Source organism: Sphaerodactylus townsendi, linkage group LG17, assembly GCF_021028975.2.
Source record: "Sphaerodactylus townsendi isolate TG3544 linkage group LG17, MPM_Stown_v2.3, whole genome shotgun sequence".
In the NCBI taxonomy this organism is placed as follows: domain Eukaryota; kingdom Metazoa; phylum Chordata; class Lepidosauria; order Squamata; family Sphaerodactylidae; genus Sphaerodactylus; species Sphaerodactylus townsendi.
In genome coordinates, this window is record NC_059441.1 from 10390847 (window position 1) to 10416938 (window position 26092).

Genomic DNA, 26092 nt, shown 5'->3' on the forward strand with positions numbered 1-26092 from the left:
CCAAACTGCACCAAACATGGGGGGCACCATAAGGACAGTTTCCAGATGATACCCTGAAATTTTGGTGCCAATACATCCAAAAATGCACCCCCTGCAGGAACATCCTAGAAATTTGCCCAAGAATCTTTGTTCTGCATTGAGTTTTCTGCATTGCTGTCAATGGGGGTTGCATGCTGGGGAGGCACATTTCTGAAGGCACAGTCTCAAAGCTTTCATGGTCTCATCAGGAGACTGCCCTAATGATACCCCCCAGGTTTGGTGCAGTTTGGTTCAAGGGGGCCAAAGTTATGGACCCTCAAAACTGTAGCCCCCATCTCCTATTAGCTCCCATTGGAAACAATGGGGGATGGGGCACCCCCTTTGGGAGTCCATAACTTTGGACTCCTTGAACCAAACCTCACCAAACCTGGGGAGTAGCATAAGGACAGTCTCCTGATGATACGCTGAAAATTTGGTGCCACTAGCCTAAAAACTGCGCCCTCTGCAGGCCAAAAATGGAAAACCACTAAAATACCCCAAAAACGAACCCTGAATTTTGATGACCCCCACAAGGTGATGCCCTGGGCAGTTACCCACCTTGCCCAATGGGCATTACGCCCCTGTAAACATGATTCTTGTTTTATAGTGTGTTTAAGTGGACATAATATTGTGCCACAATCATCCAAGGAGCTGGGAGGGAGGTGAAGAGAGTATCGCTATGGAGACTGAAATGAATACACACGACTCCGCTAGCATGTTTGGAATTTCACGGAGACCGTGCGGTTTTTGGGTGTCTTGTAGCATTTCCCAGGGTTCTGTGGGATTTCTTTGTACATCTTTCCCGTGCCACGGATTTTAATGGATTCCAGTTGGTAATCAGTGTTTCTTACCGCTTTAACAGGGAATATATGAGGTTATGTTGAAAAGGGGTTTTACTGTCCTTCTGGTGGAAAATTCTCACCTTACTTGGATTCCAAGCAGATGTTTCCAAGTAGGAATGAACGTTGAAACGAGTCTTTTCATTGTTTATGCTGACTTCGGCAGTGGGATTCTCACCGTTGGGTATCAATAACGTGCTGTGTGACTTAGATGGAAACTTCAGTAAACTTCAGTATAAACTTCCGTATAAAGTTTTATACTTCAGTCTATAAAACAAAACAAAAAAAGCTAACCATTCAACGGAAGGTTTTATGAATAGTTTATGGTACCGTGTATAAGGGAATAATTCCGTTCCCTTCCTCCTAAACTGACTGTTTTTACAAAGGTCTTGTAATGAAGAAGACATTTTGTGAATTGCTGAATGTTATAAGTACAATTATTTGAAAATTACCCTCTTTTTTAATTCTTGGGAGTCAAACCCTTGGAGTTGTGGCGAACCTATGGCACGGGCGCCAGAGGTGGCGCTCAGAGCCCTTTCTGTGGGCATGCGCAAACAGAGTCCCCCCCACACACATCTAGGCTGGCCTGGGCCGCTGGGCTCGATTATTAGCATTAAACTTAAGACCTAGTTTTGGGGAAGCAGTGTAGGTAACCCTGTTAAGCGCTGTTAAACCCCACTGATTTTCATGCGAAGAACTACCGGTAAGGCGTGATCCTTTACCTGGGAGTAAGCTCAGTTGCTGGCAATGGGGCTTGCTTCTGAGTTGTGATTCACCAGTTGGAAGAGTTGCATGGTTGCTTCAAAGCAAAGCCACCGACTACCACCAAGCTTACTCCCGAGTAACGCATTCCTCGGAGCCAACTGTTTTTTCTAAACTAAAACCTCAGTATTCAGGTTAAATTGCTGTGTTGGCACTTTGCGATAAATCAGTGGGTTTTGGGTTGCAATTTGGGCGGCACTCGGTCTCGAAAAGGTTCGCCATCTCCGAAAACTGCTAGGAGGTCCTAAACTCGTTCTTCGTGGCCAGTTTAAAAACTAAATAGCGGCGACATAAAAAATAGAGAATCCCAGGCCCCTTCTGCACACGCAGAATAATGCATTTTCAAACCACTTTCACAACTGTTTGAAAGTGGATTTTGCTATTCTGCACAGCTTCAAAGAGCATTGAAAGCAGTTTAAGAACATAAGAACATAAGAACTAGCCTGCTGGATCAGACCAGAGTCCATCTAGTCCAGCATTCTGCTACTCGCAGTGGCCCACCAGGTGCCTTTGGGAGCTCACATGCAGGATGTGAAAGCAATGGCCTTCTGCTGCTGCTGCTCCTGAGCACCTGGTCTGCTAAGGCATTAGCAATCTGAGATCAAGGAGGATCAAGATTGGTAGCCATAGAAAGCAGTTTGAAAGTGCATTATTTTGCATGTGCGGAAGGAGCCCCAGAGTCGATTTGCAGAGCGAAAGAAGCAAATTGGGGCAGGATTTTTGATTCAAAGCATCAGGAATGAGAAATCCAAATACGTCTCTCGTCCTGAATGGGACCAGGACTGAATTGGACCGGTTCCAGCATCTCTGATCCGAAAGCTTCCATCTGCCAGGGCAGCGTACCTTTAAAAACCAGAAGGAGGAATTCACACATGCAGTTTTCCAGCTTCTCATCTGGCTCTGGCTTATTTCCCTGAAACTTTCCTGTTAGAAATTCTACACACCTATTTTACATCTCCTTTTTGGCGGGAGGTGGTGGAGCGTCCAAAGGTAACGTCTGGGCACCGTGGAATCACAGGATACAAGTTAATTCCTTCTGAGTTACTCATCTGTTCCCCTGCTCTGTTTTCATTCTGCTTTGTAACCCGACCTGCATGCTGGAGTTAATTGGGAAAGCAGTGAGGCTAGCCTGGAAACGAAAAGGGTTTAAGGTTTTTTTCCCCCGCCAAACGAAGCACACCGTCCGTCCCCCCCGGCATAATGAATAATTGCAAATTGGTGTATTTTTTCCAGCCACTCGTGTTTCCTTTTCTCCGGTTTTTCCTGCAGGTTGTTTGTGGATTTCTGAGTCATTTAGCACGAGGGGTGGAGCTAGGTGGTACAATGTGATTTTCTGACCCTCAAGGGACCTTAGTTAGGCCGTGTGGTGTTGTGGTTAAGAGTTTCAAATTGGTGTCTGGCAGACTCTGGTTTGAATCTCTAGTCTTGCCTTGGAAGCTGGGTGACCAGTGATGGCGAACCTTTTCGAGACCGAGCGCAGCCCAAATTGCAACCCAAAGCCCAAGTGCCCACATGGCAATTTAACCTGAATACTGAGGTTTTAGTATAGAAAAAATGGTTGGCTCCGAGGCGTGCGTTACTCGGGAGTAAGCTTGGTGGTAGTCGTTACCTTGGCTTTGAAGCAACCGTGCAACTCTTCCAACGGGTGAATCACGACCCTAGGAGGGTTTACTCAGAAGCAAGCCCCATTGCCAGCAACTGAGCTTACTTCCAGGTAAAGGATCGCACTTTAGTTCTTTGCATGAGAATCAGTGGGACTTAACAGGGGTACCTACACTGCTTCCCCAAAACTAAGGTTTAATGCTAATAATCGAGCCCAGCGGCCCAGGCAAGTTGAAATGTGTGTGTGTGTGGGCAATTCCCCCATCCCCACGACGAACTCTGTTTGCGTGTGCCCACAGAGAGGGCTCTGAGTGCCCCCTCTGGCACCCGTGCCATAGGTTCGCCACCACTGCCTTATGCCAGTCACATTATTTTAGCCTAACCAACTTCACCGATAGACTATCTGGAGAAGATAGACTTTCTCATGCATGCAGTGTTACCGGTTTCCCCCGAATTCTCCCTCTCCCATCTGCTTCGAAGGAAAAAACCCCAACAATAATAATTACACCCCGGCATACAAACACTCAATATTAGAGTACAGCACAATTATTAAGTAATGAATACAATCTCAATTCGCGTTTCTGACCAACAGGTAAAAGCACTTAATAGGTGCTCGGGAGCACCAGCAGCAGCAGAAGGCCCTTGCTTTCACATCCTGCAGGTGAGCTCCCAAAGGCACCTGGTGGGCCACTGCGAGTAGTAGCAGAGTGCTGGACTAGATGGACTCTGGTCTGATCCAGCAGGCTCTTTCTTGTGTTCTTAATAATTCCATGTACAGGTTTGTATATTTCCAGAGAACCTGCTGTCTAGGGCAGGGGTCGGCAACCTTTACCACCCAAAGAGCCATTTGGACCCGTTTTCCACAGAACCTTCCGAGCCGGGTTTGGCCCCTCCACTCACCTTTCCTTCCGCCTGAGCTGTGGAGGCTTATCTGGGGAATTCAGATTAGCCTGTACACTCCCACACACGCCAGCTGGGTGACCTTGGACTAGTCACAGCTTCTCTGAGCTCTCTCAGCCCCACCTACCTCACAGGGTGTTTGTTGTGAGGGGGGGAAGGGCAAGGAGATTGTAAGCCCCTTTGAGTCTCCTATAGGAGAGAAAGGGGGGAATATAAATCCAAACTCCTCCTCCTCCTCCTCCTCCTCCTCCTCCTCCTCCTCCTCCTCCTCCTCCTCCTCCTCCTCCTCCTCCTCCCCTCCTCCCTCCTCCCTCCTCCTCCTCCCTCCTCCTCCTCCTCCCTCCCTCCCTCTCTTCCCTCCTCCCTCCCTCCTCCTCCCTCCCTCCCTCCCTCCTCCCTCCTCCTCCCTCCCTCCTCTTCTCTCTTCTTCTTCTCTCTTCTCTTCTCTTCTTCCTTCTCTTTAGCCTGTTCTTTACTTCTCTTCTAACTTCTTCTTACAACTTCTTCCTTCTTCTTCTCTTCTACTTCTTCTCTGTTTCCTTCTCTCTTCTTCTTCTTCTTCTTCTTCTTCTTCTTCTTCTTCTTCTTCTTCTTCTTCTTCTTCTTCTACTATACACCTACCCTGTTAAAATCAAAGGGGAAAAAAGGCAGGTGGGGAGACTCTCTAAGAAGTAGGACATCAGTCAAGAAAAGTTCTGTACCACTCAGCTGCCCTTTCCGCACAATCCAAAAAACCCACCACATTTTGAGGCAGGAAATAAAATGTTTTCATCGTGGAGGTTCCACGTGGTTTTTAATCCAAAACGTCGTATTTTCTGCCCGGCATCGTTTTATTTGCATGCGGTTCCCTAGCAGTTCTTTTTGGAAACATTTGCTTTCACTTGCTGTGCGATCTCTTTAAAACATTTCCCACGCCTCTCCGCAATCCCCGGACCTCCTTTTCATCACCGTTTTCTGAGCTCGCACCGGCCATCTTGCACTGTATTTCTGTCAACGTATTTATTTTCAGAGGTTGCATCTATATAACTATGTAGGCATGACCCCTAGACAATCACAGCACGAGGCTTTGAAGCTTTGTAACTACAAATCTCAGAAGCAGTGAAAAAACAGAACAGAACAACCACAAAATGTCAGCCAGGAGGCGGTTTTGAGGGGGTGAGTGCGGATAAATGGGGCGTTTTTTGTGTGGAAAATGTTATGAAAATGTTTGTTTAGGGGCTTGTGTGGAACGTGCCAAAGTATTGCAAACACAGGATGGCTATTCTCTGCATATAGGTATAATTTAGTGCTTGTCTTCTTGGTATACTCCAATGGCTTTGTTGATTCTTCTTGTGTTCTCCTGTTGCTATGATCTCTCAGCTTCGCAGCAGAATAAACGTAATAATTGCCGATTCCCTGTCACAGCAGCTGTCTGTCAAGCGGCTGATGTTATGGCAACGTCTGGGATACATGGTTACTAAATTTCCGTGCCGCCGCTGTTTTGAACGCTGCTTCCGATCTTTTCAAATGCAATAGACGTCAGGATGAATCTTGACTGTACACATTATTCGTTTGGTGTCTTAATATCCTGCAGCGCTTGGAAAAGTTGATAGAAGTTGTGTTTAAAAACATCTACCGGAACGTTGGTATTCATCCAAAACACCAACTTCAGCAATTAAAAACATAAGAACAAGCCAGCTGGATCAGACCAGAGTCCATCTAGTCCAGCTCTCTGCTACTTGCAGTGGCCCACCAGGTGCCTTTGGGAGCTCACATGCAGGATGTGAAAGCAATGGCCTTCTGCGGCTGTTGCTCCCGAGCACCTGGACTGTTAAGGCATTTGAAACAGACAAAGGGTTTACAAGATTATTTGCTATGAAACCCATTAAAAGGCCAAGGAGATAACCAGGTGTTTAACTCATCCTTGAGATATCATCCATGTAGATTTCAAATGAATGAATTGGAGGAAAGAGGTTTACTAACCGGGTTCTCTTTCTGATGGTCACCCACCCAACCATCAAGGATGGAGGCCTTGATGGTCACCCACCAAACCAGGGGTCTTCAAACTATGGCCCTCCAGATGTTCATGGACTACAATTCCCATCAGCCCCTGCCAGCATGGCTAAACGTCAGGGCTGATGGGAATTGTAGTTCCTGAATATCTGGGGGGCCATAGTTTGAAGACCCCTGCACCAAACCATCAAGGATGGAGTGGGTTTCCAATAAAGATTTTAATATGATTTCCAAATCTATGGCTCATTCCCACACGCAAAATAATGCACTTTCAAGCTGCTTTCACAACTGTTTTTGCCATTCCGCACAGCTTCAAAGAGCCCTGAAAGCAGCTTGAAAGTGCATTATTCTGCATGTGCGGAATGAGCCTATGACAGTCTTACTGGAGTTGGCACATTGTTCTTGAACCTGCAGTACATAATTAGCACAGAAATTTCCAGAGTATGCTATCGGTGTTCTGGTTACAGCAACATCTACCTGGCATGCTCATAATATCGACAATCTAGTCTAGTCAAAGTCTCTTTGGAACTTCTTCGAGCCAAATCATCCCTCCTATTCTCAGTATTCCATTTTATATCACAATGAAGTAATTACTGAAGACTCCAAGTACCATAATGCAGTGTGGCAACGATCAAATATGCACATCCAATTTATATGGGCAACAATTCCCAGTACACGTAAATAGCACGGGCGGGTCTCTTTAGAACCTCTTTGTGCCAAATCATTCCACCTAAGAACAATATTCAGTTTTGCATCAGAATTCATTATTAGATGCTCATTGTTTCTGAAGACTCCAGAGCCCGCTGTGCAGTGCAACTACAATCAAATATGCATACGTAGTTTATAAGAGCAATAATTGGCCAGTATATGTAAATAGCACATATAGTCAATAAACACAGCAAGAAGAAATTAATCATGAATCTGAATCTTTGGGAATTAAATTCTCCTGAGCACCCAACCACCCTTTCTCTTGTTTACGTTGCATTTGAAAAGGCTCTTAGAAATTTCCTGTAATTACACGGGGCGAGCGGGTTTGCTCCCGTTAGCTTCGGGTCTTTTTTCCTGCAGTGGCGTGAGGAGGTTAGCCAAGAGCTGCGCTGTATTCTAATCTGGAGGGAACCGGGTTTGACTTCATTTCCAGGCTCTGCCGCTTCTGGAGCTGTGGAGGCTTTATCTGGGGAATTCCAGATTAGCCTGTGCACTCCCACACACGCCAGCTGGGTGACCTTGGGCTAGTCACAGCTTCTCGGAGCTCCTCTCAGCCCCACTCTAATCACCTCTACAGGGTGTTTGCTGTGAGGGGGGGGGGACGGGAGCAGAGAACAAAAGGAGATTCAATCCATGCCCACTTTGGAGTCTCCTGCAGGAGAGAAAGGGGGGATATAAATCCAAACTCTTCTTCTTCTTCCTGTAAATGGCGGCTCCCAAGGTTATTTGCATTACTGTTGTCCTTGTCTGAATGGAAGCCTGTTCTTGACTAGCGTTTTGCGTTACGATGAACTTCATGGTGCACGTCGAGAACAGTGAAGGGGGGCTTAGAAGAGGAAGGAATGTACAACTTGCCGGGAGGCCACAGCAATCTGGATTTTCACTGTCACAATTCCCCAAGTCTCTCCACCGCTGACATCGACTGGTGTCTTGGAGTTTGTCCATGCACTGCTCCGCCTCCCAGTCTCTGGGAAAGCCATTGGCCTTTTTCTCCCGAAGGGGCTGTAAATGTCTTCCCCCCCCCCTTTTGCAGCTTATAATGAAAAAGGGACAGGGAAAGGTGGGTGTTGTACCTTCTGCCGGCTTTCTGAGGTGGTTGTGTTAATGAGACGTTTTATAAACAAGAGGATAACTTTCTCTAAGGGGAGGACAGATGTATTTAAAGAAAAATTAGAGGGACTCTCTTTGCACTGGACATGGCATGCATATGTTCTATAGCAAGAAGAACAGTGCTTTGACCCTGCTAACATGCTTCAAGTAGACAGCTCACCTTAATCTTTAAAATCCTAGAGTTGGAAGAGACCCAAGGGGCCATCAAGTCCAACCCCCTGCAATGCAGGAACACACTATCAAAGCACTCCTGACAGATGGCCATCCAGCCTCTGTTTAAAAACCTCCAAAGAAGGAGACTCCACCACACTCCGAGGCAGTGAATTCCACTGTTGAACAGCCCTGATGGTCAGGAAGTTTTTCCTGATGTTTAGGTGGAATCTCTTTTCCTTCACCTTGAACCCGTCACTCCTGGTCCTAGTCTCTGGAGCCGCAGAAAACAATCTTGCTCCCTCACCAAATCTGACATCCCTTCAAATATCTAAAAATGTGGTACCCATATATGTTACCTCCTGAAATGTTCATCCTTTAGCTTTCCTTTACAGACAGAAATAAAAATAATTTACAAATCTGTTCTGGCAACTGGGGAGCATAAGAACATAAGAACAAGCCTGCTGGATCAGACCAGAGTCCATCTAGTCCAGCTCTCTGCTACTCGCAGTGGCCCACCAGGTGCCTTTGGGAGCTCACATGCAGGAGGTGAATGCAATGGCCTTCTGCAGCTGTTGCATGAGGTGAAAGGCAAGAGGGGAAGGATGAGTATCTTATTGATGTCCCGCATGCTGGCCAATTGGTGCTGCCTGCTGCCGATTTCGCGCCGGCTTGCAGGAGTAGGGTTTTCACATCGCTCGGGGAGAAAATGATTTATTGGAGCCCAGTGCACACTTCCGTGATACAACCTCAGCTCCAGTTGTGTGGAGGAGGTGGGGGGCCACCATAGAAAAACCTGATACGTTTGTCCCCCGCTCTGTCAGGCCTTATGCGGAGTATTCGGGCCACAAAGCTGGCCTGGAGCTGTCCGTGGTCCTGAATTCCGATCTGTCACTCTTTTGTCCGGCTGTGTCATTTGTCCAACTAGCTGCTCTACAACTTCCCAGCTACCCACCTCGGCTGCCTTCTGGTTGTTCTATGTGGCTCAAACTCAGCAGATTTTGCGGCTCCCCAGCAGCCAAGATGTTTCCAAGGGAGGCTCCAGCGAGAAGTTTGAACGTCGGGAATCGGGGGAAGGTTCAGCATGATCCTTCTTAGTCTCAGTGGGGACTGGGATTGGACAGCTCAGTCAAAGGAATGATTGCTTCTCTGGAAAGGGTTGCAGACATCGCTGAAGTTGCTTGGCCAGTTCACTGTCAGTTGGGAAAGGTCCGCAGCTGCTCTTGGATTGTTTATTCCTTTGATTGAATATACTTGTCATGTGTTCAATTCACCAGTCTCTTGGATTTCTGAGCCTTCAGATCTTCCTAGCAGGAAACTGAAGTTTGGGGACCTCTCTCCCTTCTCATTTGTAAGACTTGGCTAGATGCACATGCCTTTTGCATGAGGTGAAAGGCAAGAGAAGAAGAAGAAGAAGAGGAGGAGGAGGAGGAGGAGGAGGAGGAGGAGGAGGAGGAGGAGGAGGAGTTTGGATTTATACCCCCACCTTCCTCTCCTGTAAGGAGACCCAAGCTGGCTTACAAACTCCTTTCCCTTCCTCTCCCCACAACAAACACCTTGTGAGGTAGGTGGAGCTGAGAGAGTCCAGCAAGAACTGTGACTAGCACAAAGTCACCCAGCAGGAATGCAGGAGTGGTGAAACAAACCTGGTTCACCAGATAAGCCTCTGCCACTCAGGTGGAGGAGTGGGGAATCAAACCCGTTCTCCAGGGTAGAATCCACCTGCTCTTAACCACTACACCATGCTGGGTTCTTGGACACTGGGAGTAAGTAACCCAGTTATCCTAGAACCAGTGAAGACATTTGTGTTTTGTTACGAAGCCTTCCATGTAACCACACCTTTGTAGATCTGAATTTAATTACTATTGCAGGGCGATAAAAAAACATTTTGCAGAGCGAAAGGGTCTCTCCTTCTCACCAAACACCTATTTCAAAGTATCTATGGCCCCTTCCGCACACACAAAATAATGCGTTTTCAAACCACTTTCACAACTGTTTGCAAGTGGATTTTGCTATTCCACACAGCTTCAAAGAGCACTGAAAGCAGTTTGAAAGTGCATTATTCTGCATGTGCGGAATGAGCCAATATGACTCATGGTTTGAGCGGTCACTTTGCTAACTAACTCAAGGTTAAACCGGTCTCCTTGAATGCTTTGTCTAAAGCTGTTTCTGTCACCCGGGGGTGACACGGTTAATTTTGCTCTGCCAGAAGATGTTTAGATAACGACTTCTGTGTTTTGAGAGAACGTACACAGATCTTCTGGACCAAACCTGTGTTGGAACCGGACAGCATAAACAGGGCATGAACAGCGTAACAAATCTCCTCTATTGTTCTGCCTTTTGTTTAAGACGTCTCTTGCCAAATTCTCAGCTTCTCCCAAAGTTTTTCTTGTGACGAGGCCAGAGGCAAGCTGGGAATCGAGGCAGTGAGTCAAATCGCAAATGCTTTTGCTCGGAACGAAAGCGCCCAGACAGCCAGAAGTCCTAGAGCAACGGTTTGGGGATTCTGCCAGAAGGTTTATACGTTAGGGGTGACTGAAGAAGACCACGAGGAAGGTGGTTTTGGGAAGGGCGATTATGTCATTCCAGAGCCGTGTGCACTCTTGTCAAGTGTGTTTGGTTGTGTCAAACTCTTCAGTGTTTGTTGGGAGATGGGTGGACAAAACCCAGGAAGGGTTAAAGACCCAGATAATCCTAGAGTTGGAAGAGACCACAAGGGCCATCAAGTCCAACCCTGCTGCCATGTAAGAACATGGAGTCAACTTGAGGGAGCAAGAACATTTTGAGCAATTGGCATGTATTATGTGCCTTCAAGTCACTTCCAACTTAGAACATAAGAACATAAAAACAAGCCAGCTGGATCAGACTAGAGTCCATCTAGTCCAGCACTCTGCTACTCGCAGTGGCCCACCAGGTGCCTTTGGGAGCTCACATGCAGGATGTGAAAGCAATGGCCTTCTGCTGCTGCTGCTCCTGAGCACCTGGTCTGCTAAGGCATTTGCAATCTCAGATCCAAGAGGATCAAGATTGGTAGCCATAAATCGACTTCTCCTCCATAAATCTGTCCAAGCCCCTTTTAAAGCTATCCAGGTTAGTGGCCATCACCCCCTCCTGTGGCAGCATATTCCAAACACCAATCACACGTTGCGTGAAAAAATGTTTCCTTTTATTAGTCCTAATTCTTCCCCCCAGCATTTTCAATGGATGCCCCCTGGTTCTAGTATTGTGAGAAAGAGAGAAAAATTTCTCTCTGTCCACATTTTCTACCCCATGCATAATTTTATAGACTTCAATCCTATTCCCCTCAGACGCCTCTCCTCTCTCCAAATGAAAAGAGTCCCAAACGCTGCAGCCCTCCTCCTCATAAGGAAAGGTGCTCCAATCCCTTTCCAATCATCCTCAAGTTGCCCTTCTCTGCATTTTTTCTATCTCTTCGATATCCTTTTTGAGATGTGGCGACCAGAACTGAACACAGTACTCCAAGTGCGGTCGCACCACGGCTTTATATAAGGGCATGACAATCTTTGCAGTTTTATTCTCAATTCCTTTCCTAATGATCCCCAGCATAGAGTTTGCCTTTTTCACAGCTGCCATGCATTGAGTTGACATTCCCATGGAACTAACTAAGACGCCCAAATCCCTTTCCTGGTCTGTGACTGATAGCACTGACCCTTGTAGTGTGTATGTGAAGTTTGGATTTTTTGCTCCTATGCTCCTTAACAGTGACCTTGTGAAGTAATGACTTCCAGAACATCCTATCATTATCCATCTCTCAAGCCATGTCTTCCTTTATTAAGTCAATTCATCTCATGGTTGGTCCTTCCTCGTTTCCTCCTCCTTCAACTTTTCTTGGCATCGTTATCGTTTCCAGCGAGTTTTGTTGTGACGGGCAGGTTGGGTTCCGCCTCTCCCTCAGAGGGGCCAATGGGAGCTGGCTGTATGTTAGTGAAGGGGACAGTTTGAAAACAGCCGATAGTGGAGCTGGGAATGAGTCTGGCTGAGTGGCATTGAAGAAAAGCAGTTTGAAGCTGACAGAGGAGGGTCGGTTTGTAACTAGAGTCCCACCTGATTCTGCTGGACAGAAAGACCACAAAGTCTTCCAAGAGAGACCCCTGTTCTTCGCTGCAGGTGTGACGTAGCATGGCAGAGCCAGGGTAGTGATGCGGTTAAGAGGGTCAGACTAAGACCCCCTCCGCACATGCAGAATAATGCACTTTCAATCCACTTTCAATCCACTTTGCAGATGGACTTTACTGTGCGGAATAGCAAAATCCACTTGCAAACAATTGTGAAAGTGGATTGAAAGTGCACAATTCTGCATGCGTGGAAGGGGCCTAATATCTGGAAAGTTTGAATCCCACACTCTCTCAGCCTGACCTACCTCGCACGGTTGTCGTGAGGCTGAACTCGGAGGAGAAGCGAATGACGTATGATGCTTTGGGGGATAGTCGCAGGGCATGAACGAATTAAATAGCAAACCGATAAACAAATAACGTGCCGTGAGGTGCCCCTGAAGCTGCAGATAGCATTTCCTGTGCTCGATCACTACATGGAGTGAGTAGCTTCAACGTTTCCCGCTATCCAAGTGAAGAGACGTTCTTCCCGACTCACTCTACCGCTTCGAAGTGGCTTAGAAGTGGATGGGAAGGCTGTACCATATTTCTTTGGTGAGCTTCCTGGTCCTTCCAAGCTAACTATGGGTGTGTCTCCGGACAAAACCTTTCTTGCAAACGGTCCCCTTTGTAGGACGGCTCGTTCTGACTATAGAAGGAGTGGTGGCGAATTTTTTGCACTCCAGGATGGTCTTTGACCATTACAATTCCCATCAGCCCCTGCCAGCATGGCTTATTGGCCATGCTGGAAGGGGCTGATGGGAATTGTAGTCCATAACATCTGGAGTGCCAAAGGTTCGCCACCACGGCACTAGCATTTTCTCTGCCACGTTCCTCATCTTCTGCAGCCGAGGTGTTTGAAAGATGGCTCTCCTGCCGTCTGCCATATGTCCTGTTCGTATCAACCCCGTGGTTGGCTTCATCTGCCAGAGACCTTCAGCAAATCTCTTCACGGTGAAGGTAGCCAAGTTGGAACTTTGACAGTTTCTGAAATATAGAGGTGGTGTCTCCATTCCAGCTGGACTTCAGGGAACGGTCTTGACTCGGACAAAGGTGCCGTTTGCATCCTTAACGCTGGTTTTTTTGGGGGGGGGAGGGAGGGGAGAGAAAGATTCCTCTCATGGCTGTCCATGCAGGCCCACTGCGTCGAAAACCGAGCCAATTGGGGGGGGGGCGGAGGGCAGGAAAAGAGCTCTAGTGGAACGTTTAATTTTGGTCATGTTGCTTTGAAACGCATTTGCTTAGACTGTCCGCTTGTGGAATAGATACCTTATGTGGAGTTTGGCTTCTCAGCGGCGCATACAGTATTCGGCTTCGGGTGCCAGATGAGAAATGGGGAACACGTGCGGCTCTGCCGTAAAATAAAATAAAAACCTGCGTTCCGTTCACAGCATGTGTGTGAAACAGGTCCGTCTGTTTGTACTAGAGTCTAGACGAGCAAAATGTTGGTGTGAGTTTTTTTTTATGGGTTGGGTGGGGGGCTCTGTGTTTGAAGAGAGAAGAGATGGCTGTATCCACTTGTGGTTAAGGAGAAAAGACAGTCATTGTAATTGCAAGCTATTGATTAACTGTGACTGTAATCTTTGTTTTTTAAGACGTATCAATAAAATCATCTGTAAAAAAAGAGGACAGAGAAAAGGAACGTTTGAAACAAAAAATGAATCAATCCAACCAGGAAGAAGAAGAAGAGTTGGATTTATATCCCCCCTTTCTCTCCTGTAAAGAGACTCAAAGGGGCTGACAATCTCCTTGCCCTCCCCACCCCCTAATAAACACCCTGAAGTGGGTAGGGCTGAGGGAGCTCCGAAGAGCTGTGACTAGCCCAAGGTCACCCAGCTGGCATGTGTTGGAGTGCACAAGCTAATCTAGTTCCCCAGATAATCCTCCTCAGCTCAAGTGGCAGAGCGGGGAATCAAACCTGGTTCTCCAGATTAGAGCGCACCTGCTCTCAACCACTATACTATGCTGGTTCTCGATCCTGGGAGCATTTCATTTGGGGACAGGTCACGGTGCTCAAACAGGCAATGTTTATACTTCCCATTTTGGTTGTGGTTCTGCGAGGGAATGAAGTCTGGGTTGTGGCGGCTCCATTATTGTAGGGTTGGCAAGTATAGCTCAGCACCCACCAGGAGGTTCCGGGTATGGGGCATGAAGAGGTGGAATGTTGCTCCACACAGTGATGTCACTTCCAGATGACCGTGTGAAGTGACACTCTAGGAATTCCCCCAATCGAATGGCGAATGGGTCGATTCCAGTGGTGGGATCCAAAAATTTTAGTAACAGGTTCCCATGGTGGTGGGATTCAAACTGTGGTGTAGCGCCAATGAAGCTGGGTGGGGCACAGTGGGGGCGTGGCTGGGCATTCCGGGGGCGGGGCATTCCTGGGTGGGGCTGTGGCAAGGACGCAGCTGTTGCGCCACTCCTTGGGCGGGAAACGAATGCGCGCAGGCGCAGGCTGCCACGCACGCCGGTGCACCTCCTGCTAGACTGCTTCCAGTTCTGCGCGCTACTGCTGAGAGGAGGGGCGTAACTAAGGCAAAAATCATGTGGCAAAATCACCAATTAGTAACCCCCTCTCGGCACACACAAATAATTAGTAACCTACTCTCGGGAACCTGTGAGAACCTGCTGGATCCAACCTCCAGTCGATTCCTAGAATGCAGCCCAATGCTGTAATGTCATTTCCAGGTTATTATGCAAAAGTGACGTCATCACAGCGAGCCATGCTGTCTCTGTCCTCCAAGTTACCCGGCAAGCCTAGCTCCCCTGCTTACAGTGCAGTCCAAAACAGAGCTACCCCCTTCTAAATCCAGAAACAAATTCCAGTGGCACTTTTAAGACCAATGAAGTTGTATTCTTGGTATGATAGCCATGTTTAGATATTTGAAGGGGTGTCATGTCGAAGAGGGAGCAAGCTTGTTTTCTGCTGCTCCAGAGACCAGGACCAGGAGTCATGGGTTCAAGGGGAAGGAAAAGAGATTCCACCTAAACATCAGGAAAAACTTCCCAACAGGAAGAAGAAGAAGAAGAAGAAGAGGAAGAGGAAGAGGAAGAGGAAGAGGAAGAGGAAGAGGAAGAGGAGGAGTAGGAGGAGTAGGAGTAGGAGTAGTAGTTTGGATTTATATCCCCCCTTTCTCTCCTGCAGGAGACTCAAAGGGGCTGACAATCTCCTTGCCCTTCCCCCCTCACAACAAACACCCTGTGAGGTGGGTGGGGCTGAGAGAGCTCCGAAGAACTGTGACTAGCCCAAGGTCACCCAGCTGGCATGTGTGGGAGTGCACAGGCTAATCTGAATTCCCCAGATAAACCTCCACAGCTCAGGCGGCAGAGCTGGGAATCAAACCTGGTTCTTCCAGATTAGATACACGAGCTCTTAACCTCCTATGCCACTGCTGTTGTGCCCAAGTTAGAGGCATATCTAGGGAAAATGTAGCTCAGCGGAAAATCTGAAGGGCCCCCATATGGATGGCCGCCCTCCCCCGTCACAACCAAACAACCTTTTTTTGCAACAGGTCTTGAAGTCAGTGTATGGACTCGGGGGAAGGAGGAGGGGTGTGGGGGGCAATTTTCCGCCCCCATGTGACTAAATGGCCACAGCCCGTGGACATTTGACTCCATAAGTCCCCCTGGGCGGTACGCCCCAGTCCAAGGTAACCTGACTTGAGGTTTTCATGGGGCTCTGGGGAAAAAAAAATACCGTCAGCGAGGGTACCAACTCTACCCTTCTAATTGGTTGCTTCCGCCTCACTCTGCAAGGAGTACCTGTCAGTAAACACGAATATGCAAGAGATGGGAAGCGAAGAAGAAGAAGAAGAAGAGGAGGAGGAGGAGGAGGAGGAGGAGGAGGAGGAGGAGTTTGGATTTATATCCTCTCTTTCTCTCCTGTAGGAGACTCAAAGGGGCTGACAATCTCCTTGCCCTTCCCCCCTCACAATAAACACCCTGTGAGGTAGGTGGGGCTGACAGAGCTCCAAGAAGCTGTGACTAGCCCAAGGTCACCCAGCTGGCGTGTGTGGGAGTGCACAGGCTAATCTGAATTCCCCAGATAAGCCTCAACAGCTCAGGCGGCAGAGCTGGGAATCAAACCCGGTTCCTCCAGATTAGATACACGAGCTCTTAACCTCCTACGCCACTTTTCGACAGTGGGACGCACTACCTTGGAGAGTGGTGGAGTCTCCCTCCTTTGGAGGTTTTTAGAGAGAGGCCGGATGGCCATCTGTCAGGAGAGTTTTGATTATGGATTCCTGCATGGCAGGAAGTTGGGCTTGATGGCCCTTGGGGTCTCTTCCAACTCTACGATCCTATGATATATAAGCATTCATGTGCAGGCACATTGGACTTAGAAGAGGGTAACTCCGCGCTCCTAAACTTTTAGAGTGCTTAACTGGAACCGTGCCCTAACTCGTGGAAGGTTTATTGAGCAGCCTCCCACTTATCTGCTGCTCAAATTGAGCCTCGCGTAAATCAGCCGCGGCCTCTCGTATAGCTGATGTTTCTGTCTCCAGGTGGGCAATTTAAACTCTCACCAGTGTTATGAAACGTGTAGCATTTCTTCGCAGCAGGGGCTCGGTTGCTGGCTACGGGGGGGGGGGGGGGGCTCATCTTGAGAAGAAACCTTGAAGGCGTTTGGCACGGGCTCCTCTTTGTGCGATGGGGCAGCTGATTTCGATTACGGGGCCGCTCGGTCTGCACAGCCTCACAAGAGCCTCCGGATAGCCTATCTGGATCAGGCCGACTGTTCATTTAATCTGTTCCCACAGTGGCTGACGGGGTGACTGGGAAGGCTTGAGCAGGAGTATAGAAGCCGCTATTGATCCCTGGCAACTGGCATTCATTTGAGGGTCAGTATGGTGTAGTGGTTAGAGTTCCAGACTAGGATCTGAGAGACGCGGGTTCAAATCGTGCCATTTGAGGGTCAGCAGTGGCGTAGGAGGTTAAGAGCTCATGTATCTAATCTGGAGGAACTGGGTTTGATTCCCAGCTCTGCCGCCTGAGCTGTGGAGGCTTATCTGGGGAATTCAGATTAGCCTGTGCACTCCCACACACGCCAGCTGGGTGACCTTGGGCTAGTCACAGCTTCTCGGAGCTCTCTCAGCCCCACCCACCTCATGGGGTGTTTGTTGTGGGGGGGGGAAGGGCAAGGAGATTGTAAGCCCCTTTGAGTCTCCTGCAGGAGAGAAAGGGGGGATATAAATCCAAACTCCTCCTCCTCCTCCTCCTCCTCCTCCTCCTCCTCCTCCTCCTCCTCCTCCTCCTCTTCTTCTTCTTCTTCTTCTTCTTCTTCTTCTTCTTCTTCTTCTTCTTCTTCTTCTTCTTCTTCTTCTTCTTCTTCCAAGTTCTGCCCCACAGAACCCACAGTTAGAGGTTACAAGAGCATTGGACTTCCTGTCACTCCTCGGTGTTAGAGATTCCAACTCTATTTTTGCAATTGGCTTCACGGGCGTGTCTCCCTCGTGGGGTCCCGCAAGGATGGGTCAGGGGATAGAGTGTCCCGGACTCCATTTTTAAAGTGAGATCCTTACCAAGAAGGCAATTCTTTCTGTTTCCACAGGAGAAAGAAAGATGGCGTTCAGTCTCATTTAATAGGCCCATTTCTAGGATTATCGTCCTAGTAACAAACGGCTGTGTTCCACATTACATGACTCATTAACTGTATTAACAACCTTTAAAAGTTGCATTAGTGGCAGAAGGGCCGTCTCAGACCCACTCCCGAAAGAAGCCCTAAATGCATCTCAGAGACCCATATTAATAACCCAACACGCTCGGCTCTGCGCTGCGATGCCAGTTCCTTCACATACGTCAGCGTATCTCTCCAAACTTCTGGTATCATTTGGGGGGAATTAAGATTCGCACCTAATAAAACCAAGGACCATGTTTTATGGGAAATCGTGGAGCGCTGTGGAGCGCAGTTCATCTCGTATGGGGGACTGTTTGTCTCGGGCTAACTATATGGACGTCAGCAAAGGACTCACCTCAAGTGCAATGCGGCTGTGTGTTTAATTGAAACCTACAGGAATAATGAAGTCACAGGAAAAAGGGGGAAAGGGTTAAGTTCCCCTGCCGAAAGACTGAAAATTAATTAATTTATTGTGAATTTACACAATTTATATCCTGCCTCTCTGTCCTCCCCCTGACCCGTTTGGCCCGAGCTAGTGTGATCTCTTCAGATATCTGAAACTAAGCAGGGTCAGTATTTGGATGGAAGACCAATAATGCACTTTCTTTTCTTTTCTTTTTTTTAATAGAAAATTTTATTAAATTTTAAAACATTTTATACATAACGTTAACTCATTACGACACTTAAATATCCAACATTTTCAGTTTTTGTCTACAAAACATAACATTAGTTAATCTCTATTGGTCATCTATTGACCTATTTAAATAACAAACAAAATAACAGAATAACAATCAACAACTCTATTTCACTTTTTTCTTTCAAAGAGACTGGTTTGAGTCTCTATTAGAATTTATTTGTTGATTATTCCAGGTTATACACTTCCTCCCCCTTAATTGACTCCATCTGATATTTCTGACATTCCATGTCTGATTCATTGGGTTATATCCCAGTTATTTCTCACTCTTTTCTTTCTTTCTTTTTTCTAATCTTTCACTTTTGTATCTTTACTGCTCTGACTTTTATAATTTTACTGAGAAATACAATAATCTCTCTACTATTAATAAATTCTACATTTCCTATTTCTTAATTCTTTATCTTAAAGCAATTGCATAACTAATACAATCCTATTACTAAACATTGTTTACATAACCAACACAGACCTATTGTTAAACATTCTTTCATGTTATACATCATCTATTGTCGTTATTGTTATTGTTATTAATATTCTGAAACTTAGGCTACATGAACAATGTATACATGTTACAATCTTCTCTTATTACTTTGCTCTATTCGGTGCACTTTCAATCCACTTTCACAATTGTTTGCAAGTGGATTTTGCTATTCTGCACAGTAAAATCCAGCTGCAAAGCGGATTGAAAGTGCGTTATTCTGCTTGTGCGGAAGGGGCCGCTCAGAGTTGTGTGGGGACATTTTCACGCTGCTTCTGCGACATTCCCCGTTTCTACATCATTGTCACATTTCCAGACCTTAATTTTAGCTATGGGTTTCGGACAAACGCCGCAATGGCTCTTTGGTGGAGGAAAGGTACCGCCGCCAGGCTCCGAACAGTCAAAACGCACAAAGGCGTCCCGAACTTTCAGACTAAATCAGCAAGCTCATGAAATTCATTGACTCTTGTCAGACACCCACATAAGTTTTGCGCAACTAGAGGCATTATCCGGGGTGGATGTGAGTTAGAATTTATTGCCGACAGTCAAGCCAAGTTAAATATATCCTTGTTGAACGTAGACAATGCTGAATGAACTATGTTGGCTAGAAGGTTCGCCGAATGTCTCTCAAGCGCCAGGACAATCGCGTGACAGCTGTTTCAACAGCCTGGATGTGCTTACAAGTTGGAGGCATCCCAACCCATCTCAAAAGGTTTCTGTAGTGAACTGTTGGATATGTGAATAAAATGGCCCATTCAGCTCTTGCTCCTCTCAGCTGCCATCTATGAGAGACTGATAGCTTTCCCTTTATCCTGACCATAGCTGTTAGCTGAGGAAGAGAAAGAAGAAGAAGAGTTTGGATTTATATCCCTCCTTTCTCTCCTGTAGGAGACTCAAAGGGGCTGACAATCTCCTTGCCCTTCCCCCCTCACAACAAACACCCTGTGAGGTGGGTGGGGCTGAGAGAGCTCCGAGAAGCTGTGACTAGCCCAAGGTCACCCAGCTGGCATGTGTGGGTGTGCACAGGCTAATCTGAATTCCCCAGATAACCTTCCTCCACAGCTTCAGGCGGCAGAGCCTGGGGAATCAAAACCCGGTTCCTCCCGATTAGATACACGAGCTCTTAACCTCCTACGCCACTGCTGGCTTAGCCCAGGGGTCTGCAACCTGCGGCTCTCCAGATGTTCATGGACTACAAATCCCATCAGCCCCTGCCAGCACGGCCAATTGGGATTGATGGGATTTATAGTCCATGAACATCTGAGGAGCCGCAGGTTGCAGACCCCTGACTTTAGTGGCATTTTTAAAAAGTATATGTAGGATATAGATTGTGTGTGCCAAGAGCAATTATGTTGTTGCCAGTGTAGGGCGACTCTGTTGGGTTTTCCAGGCAAGAAATGAACGGAGGTGGTTTGTCACTGCCTGTTTCTGGAGAGCAAATACACACATCCTTGGTGGTCTCCAATCCAAATACTAATCATGAAAAGCCAATGCGATTCTGGGCTGTATATCAATAGGAGTGTTGTGTCAAGATCGAGGGATGTAATTGTATCTCTCTATTCTGCATTGGTTAAACCTAACCTGGAATATTGTGTACAGTGCTGGGCACTGCGATTCGAGAAGGACATAGACAAGCTGGAACGGGTCCAGAGGAGGGTGACCAAAATGGTCAAAGGTCTGGAATCTCTGCCCTATGAGGAGAGACCTAGGGAGCTGGGTTTGTATAGTTTGGCAAAGAGAAGGTTAAGAGGTGACATGATAGCCATGTTGAAATATTTGAAGGGATGTCATGTTGGTGAGGGAGCAAGCTTGTTTTCTGCTGCTCCAGAGACTAGGACCGGGAGTCATGGGTTCAAGGTGCAGGAAAAGAGATTCCACCTAAACATCAGGAAGAACTTCCTGACAGTCAGGGCTGTTTGACAGCGGAGTTGAGTGCGTAGGAGAGTGGTGGAGTCTCCTTCTGTGGAGGTTTTGAAAGAGAGGCTGGATGGCCATCTGTCAGGAGTGCTTTGATTGTGTGTTCATAAGAACATAAGAACTAGCCTGCTGGATCAGACCAGAGTCCATCTAGTCCAGCACTCTGCTACTCGCAGTGGCCCACCAGGTGCCTTTGGGAGCTCACAGGCAGGAAGTGAAAGCAATGGCCTTCTGCTGCTGCTGCTGCTCCCGAGCACCTGGACTGTTAAGGCCTTTGCAATCTCAGATCAAAGAGGATCAAGATTGGTAGCCATAAATCGACTTCTCCATCAATCTGTCCAAGCCCTTTTTAAAGCTATCCAGGTGAGTGGCCATCACCCCCTCCTGTGGCAGCATATTCCAAACACCAATCACACGTTGCGTGAAGAAGTGTTTCCTTTTATTAGTCCTAATTCTTCCCCCCAGCATTTTCAATGGATGCCCCCTGGTTCTAGTATTGTGAGAAAGTTCCTGCACTGCAGGGGGTTGGACTTGATGGCCCTTGGGAGTCTCTTCCAACTCTATGATTCTCTAATTAAGATCAACCATAGCGTGCTTGTGAGATCTGATCGGATTAGCCTGGGCCATCCAGTTGAAGGCTAGAGATGTTTACAGGTGGTTTGCTATCGCTCTGCCTCTGTGGAGTAACCTTAGACTTTCTTGGTGGTCTCCCACCAAAGTAGTAACCGAGGCTGACCTGTTTCACTTCCGAGGCCTGGCCAGTCATCCGGGTCAGGGCACGCTTTGTTTACCATGTGTCGTTCCTGGCAGGCCAGGACTGAACTCTGCTTACTGGGTTAGGCTGAGGTCAGGTCAGGGTTTCCCCTGGGATTTACCTCCATAAATGTTTTTGGGAGGAGGAAGTGTATAACCTGGAATAATCAACAAATAAATTCTAATAGAGACTCAAACCAGTCTCTTTGAAAGAAAAAAGTGAAATAGAGTTGTTGATTGTTATTCTGTTATTTTGTTTGTTATTTAAATAGGTCAATAGATGACCAATAGAGATTAACGAATGTTATGTTTTGTAGACAAAAACTGAAAATGTTGGATATTTAAGTGTCGTAATGAGTTAACGTTATGTATAAAATAAAAGTGCGGTATTACTCCACAGTCAAGACACAGGGTGGTTTCAAAGCGGAGAGGGGTGTTCCCTCCAGACACAACCGCAAGAATCCAGGTCAGGCCCCCTAGTATTTTTCCTGTCTGAAAGTAAACACAGTGTTGCTTGGTGGTAGAAATGTAAAATTCCCCTACACCCCTTTTTCTCTAGAAGAGGGGATGCCCAGACATTTTGGTGGAAACTGAAATATATGCATATCTTACGACCTGCTAATACATCTTTAGCTTCGCCGCATGAACGGTGGATCGGTTCCCCTATGGAAGTCCCACCCTGTGTGAAAATAAGAAAATGAGGCCCAGGACAGTAACTCACCGAAAGATGCAACAGACAGCTTCCTTTAACTAGTAGTTAGGACAGGTGATCCTCTACACCAGGAGCAAGTGAACGGTCTGGTACTGAAAGCAGAACTACCTTGTATCTTCAGGGGTGACTGATGGGAAGTATTCAAGAGCCGATCAGGGACTCATGCAGAGGGACAGCGACCAGCTGCCTTTATGAATGGATGCCTCTCACACACTGTTGTTTTTGTAGTAATACAAGAAATGAATGAGGGGGGAAAGGAAAGGAAATCTACAAGGTATAATTGATCCCTTCACGCAGGGATAATGAGCAAAGTATTACTGCCATAGAGCATGTATTAAGGAACACAGTATTAGTGTCATGGAGAGGAGGAGGAGGAGAAGAAGAAGAGGAGTAGGAGTAGGAGTAGGAGTAGGAGGAGTTTGGATTTATATCCCCCCGTTCTTTCCTGTAAGGAGACTCAAGGTAGCTTACAAATTCCTTCCCCTTCCCCCCTCACAACAACCCCCCTGTGGAGAGGGTGGGGGTGAGAGAGGTCCGAAGAACTGTGACTAACCCAAGGTCACCCAGCTGGCATGTGTTGGAGTACACCCATTTATGCTCCTTTCTGATAAGATAAAAATGGCTAAGCTTCTAAATAATTCTAATGCTGAAATCTCTGAAGCGGTTGCTACATTTTTACTCTGTGTACTGCAAGTTGTGCAATAATGATCTTTTTATTGTATTTGGAACTCATGACACACTCCGGTTTTATACCTAATAAAGGTTTTGGATTTGGATTTGGATTTGGAACTGTGACTAGCCCAAGGGCACCCAGCTGGCATGTGTTGGAGCGCACAAGCTAATCTGGTTCCCCAGATAAGCCTCCACAGCTCAAGTGGCAGAGTGGGGAATCGAACCCGGTTCTCCAGATTAGAGTGCACCTGCTCTTAACCGCTACACTACGGTGGCACGTTGTGAAGATGCCAGCCATAGATGCAGGCAAAACATTAGGAGCTAAAACTACTAGACCACGGCCACGTAGTCTGGAAAACCCACAATGGCCGGCATTAGTGTTCAGATTTGAAGCTGATGTTCATCAGGGAAGGCGTCCGGCTTGGCGCGCGCTTCACAATTTTGGGTGGACCTGATGAATATTGCCCGTTGCTCTGAACTTTGTCCAAGTGCTCTCGTAAGGGATTGCCATTGTAAACTTTACCAAATGAAGGCGTTCGTTGAAAATGTCCCCGACTCGAAACGGGCGGTTTGACGCCGAAGCCCCTGTGGGATACCGCGAGAGTTGAGTTCAGACGCTTTGTGACATGAAAGCAGTTTTATTCCGTTTCTCTCAGGAGGCCGAGAGGATGTCTGGGTTTCTCATGGCACACACCGGGAACGGCCCTAGCTTGAGAAATATAGAATACGTGGCAGTGCGCCAGCGCAGATAAATACATAAACTGGTGGTCCGGGGTGGGGATAGTTTTTCGCGGCATGTAAATTAGCCCGTTCACTTGAGCTGGGTGTTTAGTTTTTTTTTGCAGAATTTAACATCTAATTTAGCAGATTCGTCTCCACTTGTTAATCTTTGGAGCAAAGCTGGGGCAGGGGCTTTGAGTTTCAGCGACAGAACTCCCCTTTTGAACTTCTTGGCAAGGAGAGCGAAGGCTGGTCTCTTCGCTACGCCCGCTCGGCTGTGATCCAGAAAGGCATATCGGCACGAGCCATGTGCGGTACCGCTCTTTCCCACATAAGAACATAAGAACTAGCCTGCTGGATCAGACCAGAGTCCATCTAGTCCAGCTCTCTGCTACTCGCAGTGGCCCACCAGGTGCCTTTGGGAGCTCACAGGCAGGAGGTGAAAGCAAGGGCCTTCTGCTGCTGCTGCTGCTCCTGAGCACCTGGTCTGTTAAGGCATTTGCAATCTCAGATCAAGGAGGATCAAGATTGGTAGCCAGAGATCGACTTCTCCTCCATAAATCTGTCCAAGCCCCTTTTAAAGCTATCCAGGTTAGTGGCCATCACCCCCTCCTGTGGCAGCATATTCCAAACACCAATCACACGTTGTGTGAAGAAGTGTTTCCTTTTATTAGTCCTAATTCTTCTCCCCACAATAATGCCATGGCTGTGAAGATCTCATTGAAATGGTGCTCAGACTAGAAATCTCCCTGGGAGGTGAGGGAGTTGCAATAAATCTTAAAGAAGAACCCTGTAAGGAGACTCAAGGTAGCTTACAAACTCCTTCCCCCCCGACAACAAACCCCCTGTGAGGTGGGTGGGGCTGAGAGAGCTCTGAAGAGCTGTGACTAGCCCAAGGTCACCCAGCTGGCATTTGTTGGAGTGCACAAGCTAATCTAGTTCACCAGATAAGCCTCCAAAGCTCAAGTGGCAGAGCGGGGAATCAAACCTGGCTCTCCAGACTAGAGCGCACCTGCTCTTAACCACTACGCCATGCTGGCTTTGGTGTAGTGATTATATGGTTATAAGGTTGCCAACTCTGAGATGGGGTCAAATGTCCCTGGGCTGTGGCCATTTAGTCACGTGGGGGGCGGAAAATTGCCCCCCACGCCCCTCCTCCTTTGAGATGACCTGGTGCAAGAAAACATCGTTTGGTCGTGGTGGGGGAGGGCGACTGCCCACACGGGAAGAAAACTCAGATTTTCCAGGATCGGGTCTGTCCACACTGTAAAAACCAAGTGGAGACTCTTGCTCACATTAGACTTGACTGTCCAAGATATGTGGGTATTAGGAATTTCTCTCCTGGGCAGTGGTGTCGAACCTTTGGCACTCCAGATGTTATGGACTACAATTCCCATCAGCCCCTGCCAGCATGGCCAATTGCTGGCAGGGGCTGATGGGAATTGTAGTCCATAACATCTGGAGTGCCAAAGGTTCGCCACCACGGTCTTAGACAAATCTGAAAGAGACTCTTGACAACTCTGTTGTGGAGCTTTTGTTAAATAACACAGAGGCCGTGCTCTTGGAAAAAGTAGCAACATTTCTTTTACAAGTGACAGAAATTTCTAAATAACGTCCAATGCTAGATACAGTTTATCTGTCTGTGTTTGGAATGTACTTTTGATTTGTACTTCAGTAATGTCTGTAATGCTCTGGAGCCTATTTTAATATGCCTAATAAAGGTTGTTGTATTGTAAAACTCAGATTTTGCACCAGGCTACATTTTCCCTAGATACGCCTCTGTATAATACAAGGGTCAGATTTTTTTAAAAGGGACAGTGAATTCATCTGAGTATTAATTGACACCAGCCATAATTCAGAACTCCAAATTCCAGACGGGGAGAATCCCGGAAGTACAGCCATGAACAAGTAGTGAGCGTGGATAAAAGAAGAGAACATGTTTTGGGAGTTATCTGTGACCGCACTTGGGTTCCTTTGAGCACTTAGACCAGGGGTAGGGAACCTGCGGCTCTCCAGATGTTCAGGAACTACAATTCCCATCAGCCTCTGTCAGCATGGCCAATTGGCCATGCTGGCAGGGGCTGATGGGAATTGTAGTTCCTGAACATCTGGAGAGCCGCAGGTTCCCTACCCCTGACTTAGACCAAGGGGCTGCAACCTGTGGCTCTCCAGATGTTCACGGACTATTGGCCATGCTGGCAGGGGCTGATGGGAATTGTAGTCCATGAACATCTGGAGAGCCACAGGTTGCAGACCCCTGATTTAGACTGAAGCTGGGAATTTTTAGGATTTGGAAAGGAGGCCAAATACAGTAGGCTGTTGCTAAGGGGAAAGGCGGA

At 47.3% G+C, this 26092-nt stretch overlaps 1 protein-coding gene and 1 long non-coding RNA gene across 2 annotated transcripts in view; one reads left to right on the top strand and one right to left on the bottom strand.

The window, feature by feature from the left end:
* The window catches only part of LOC125446169 (thrombospondin type-1 domain-containing protein 4-like), a 201316-nt gene that overhangs the window by 81338 nt on the left and 93886 nt on the right, over positions 1-26092 (top strand). The window lies entirely within an intron of this gene.
* Positions 1687-18550, bottom strand: LOC125446112. The gene is made up of 3 exons (XR_007246369.1): positions 18412-18550; positions 12801-12804; positions 1687-1729 (listed from the first exon to the last, which is right to left on the bottom strand). It is a non-coding gene; the product is annotated as an uncharacterized LOC125446112 (long non-coding RNA).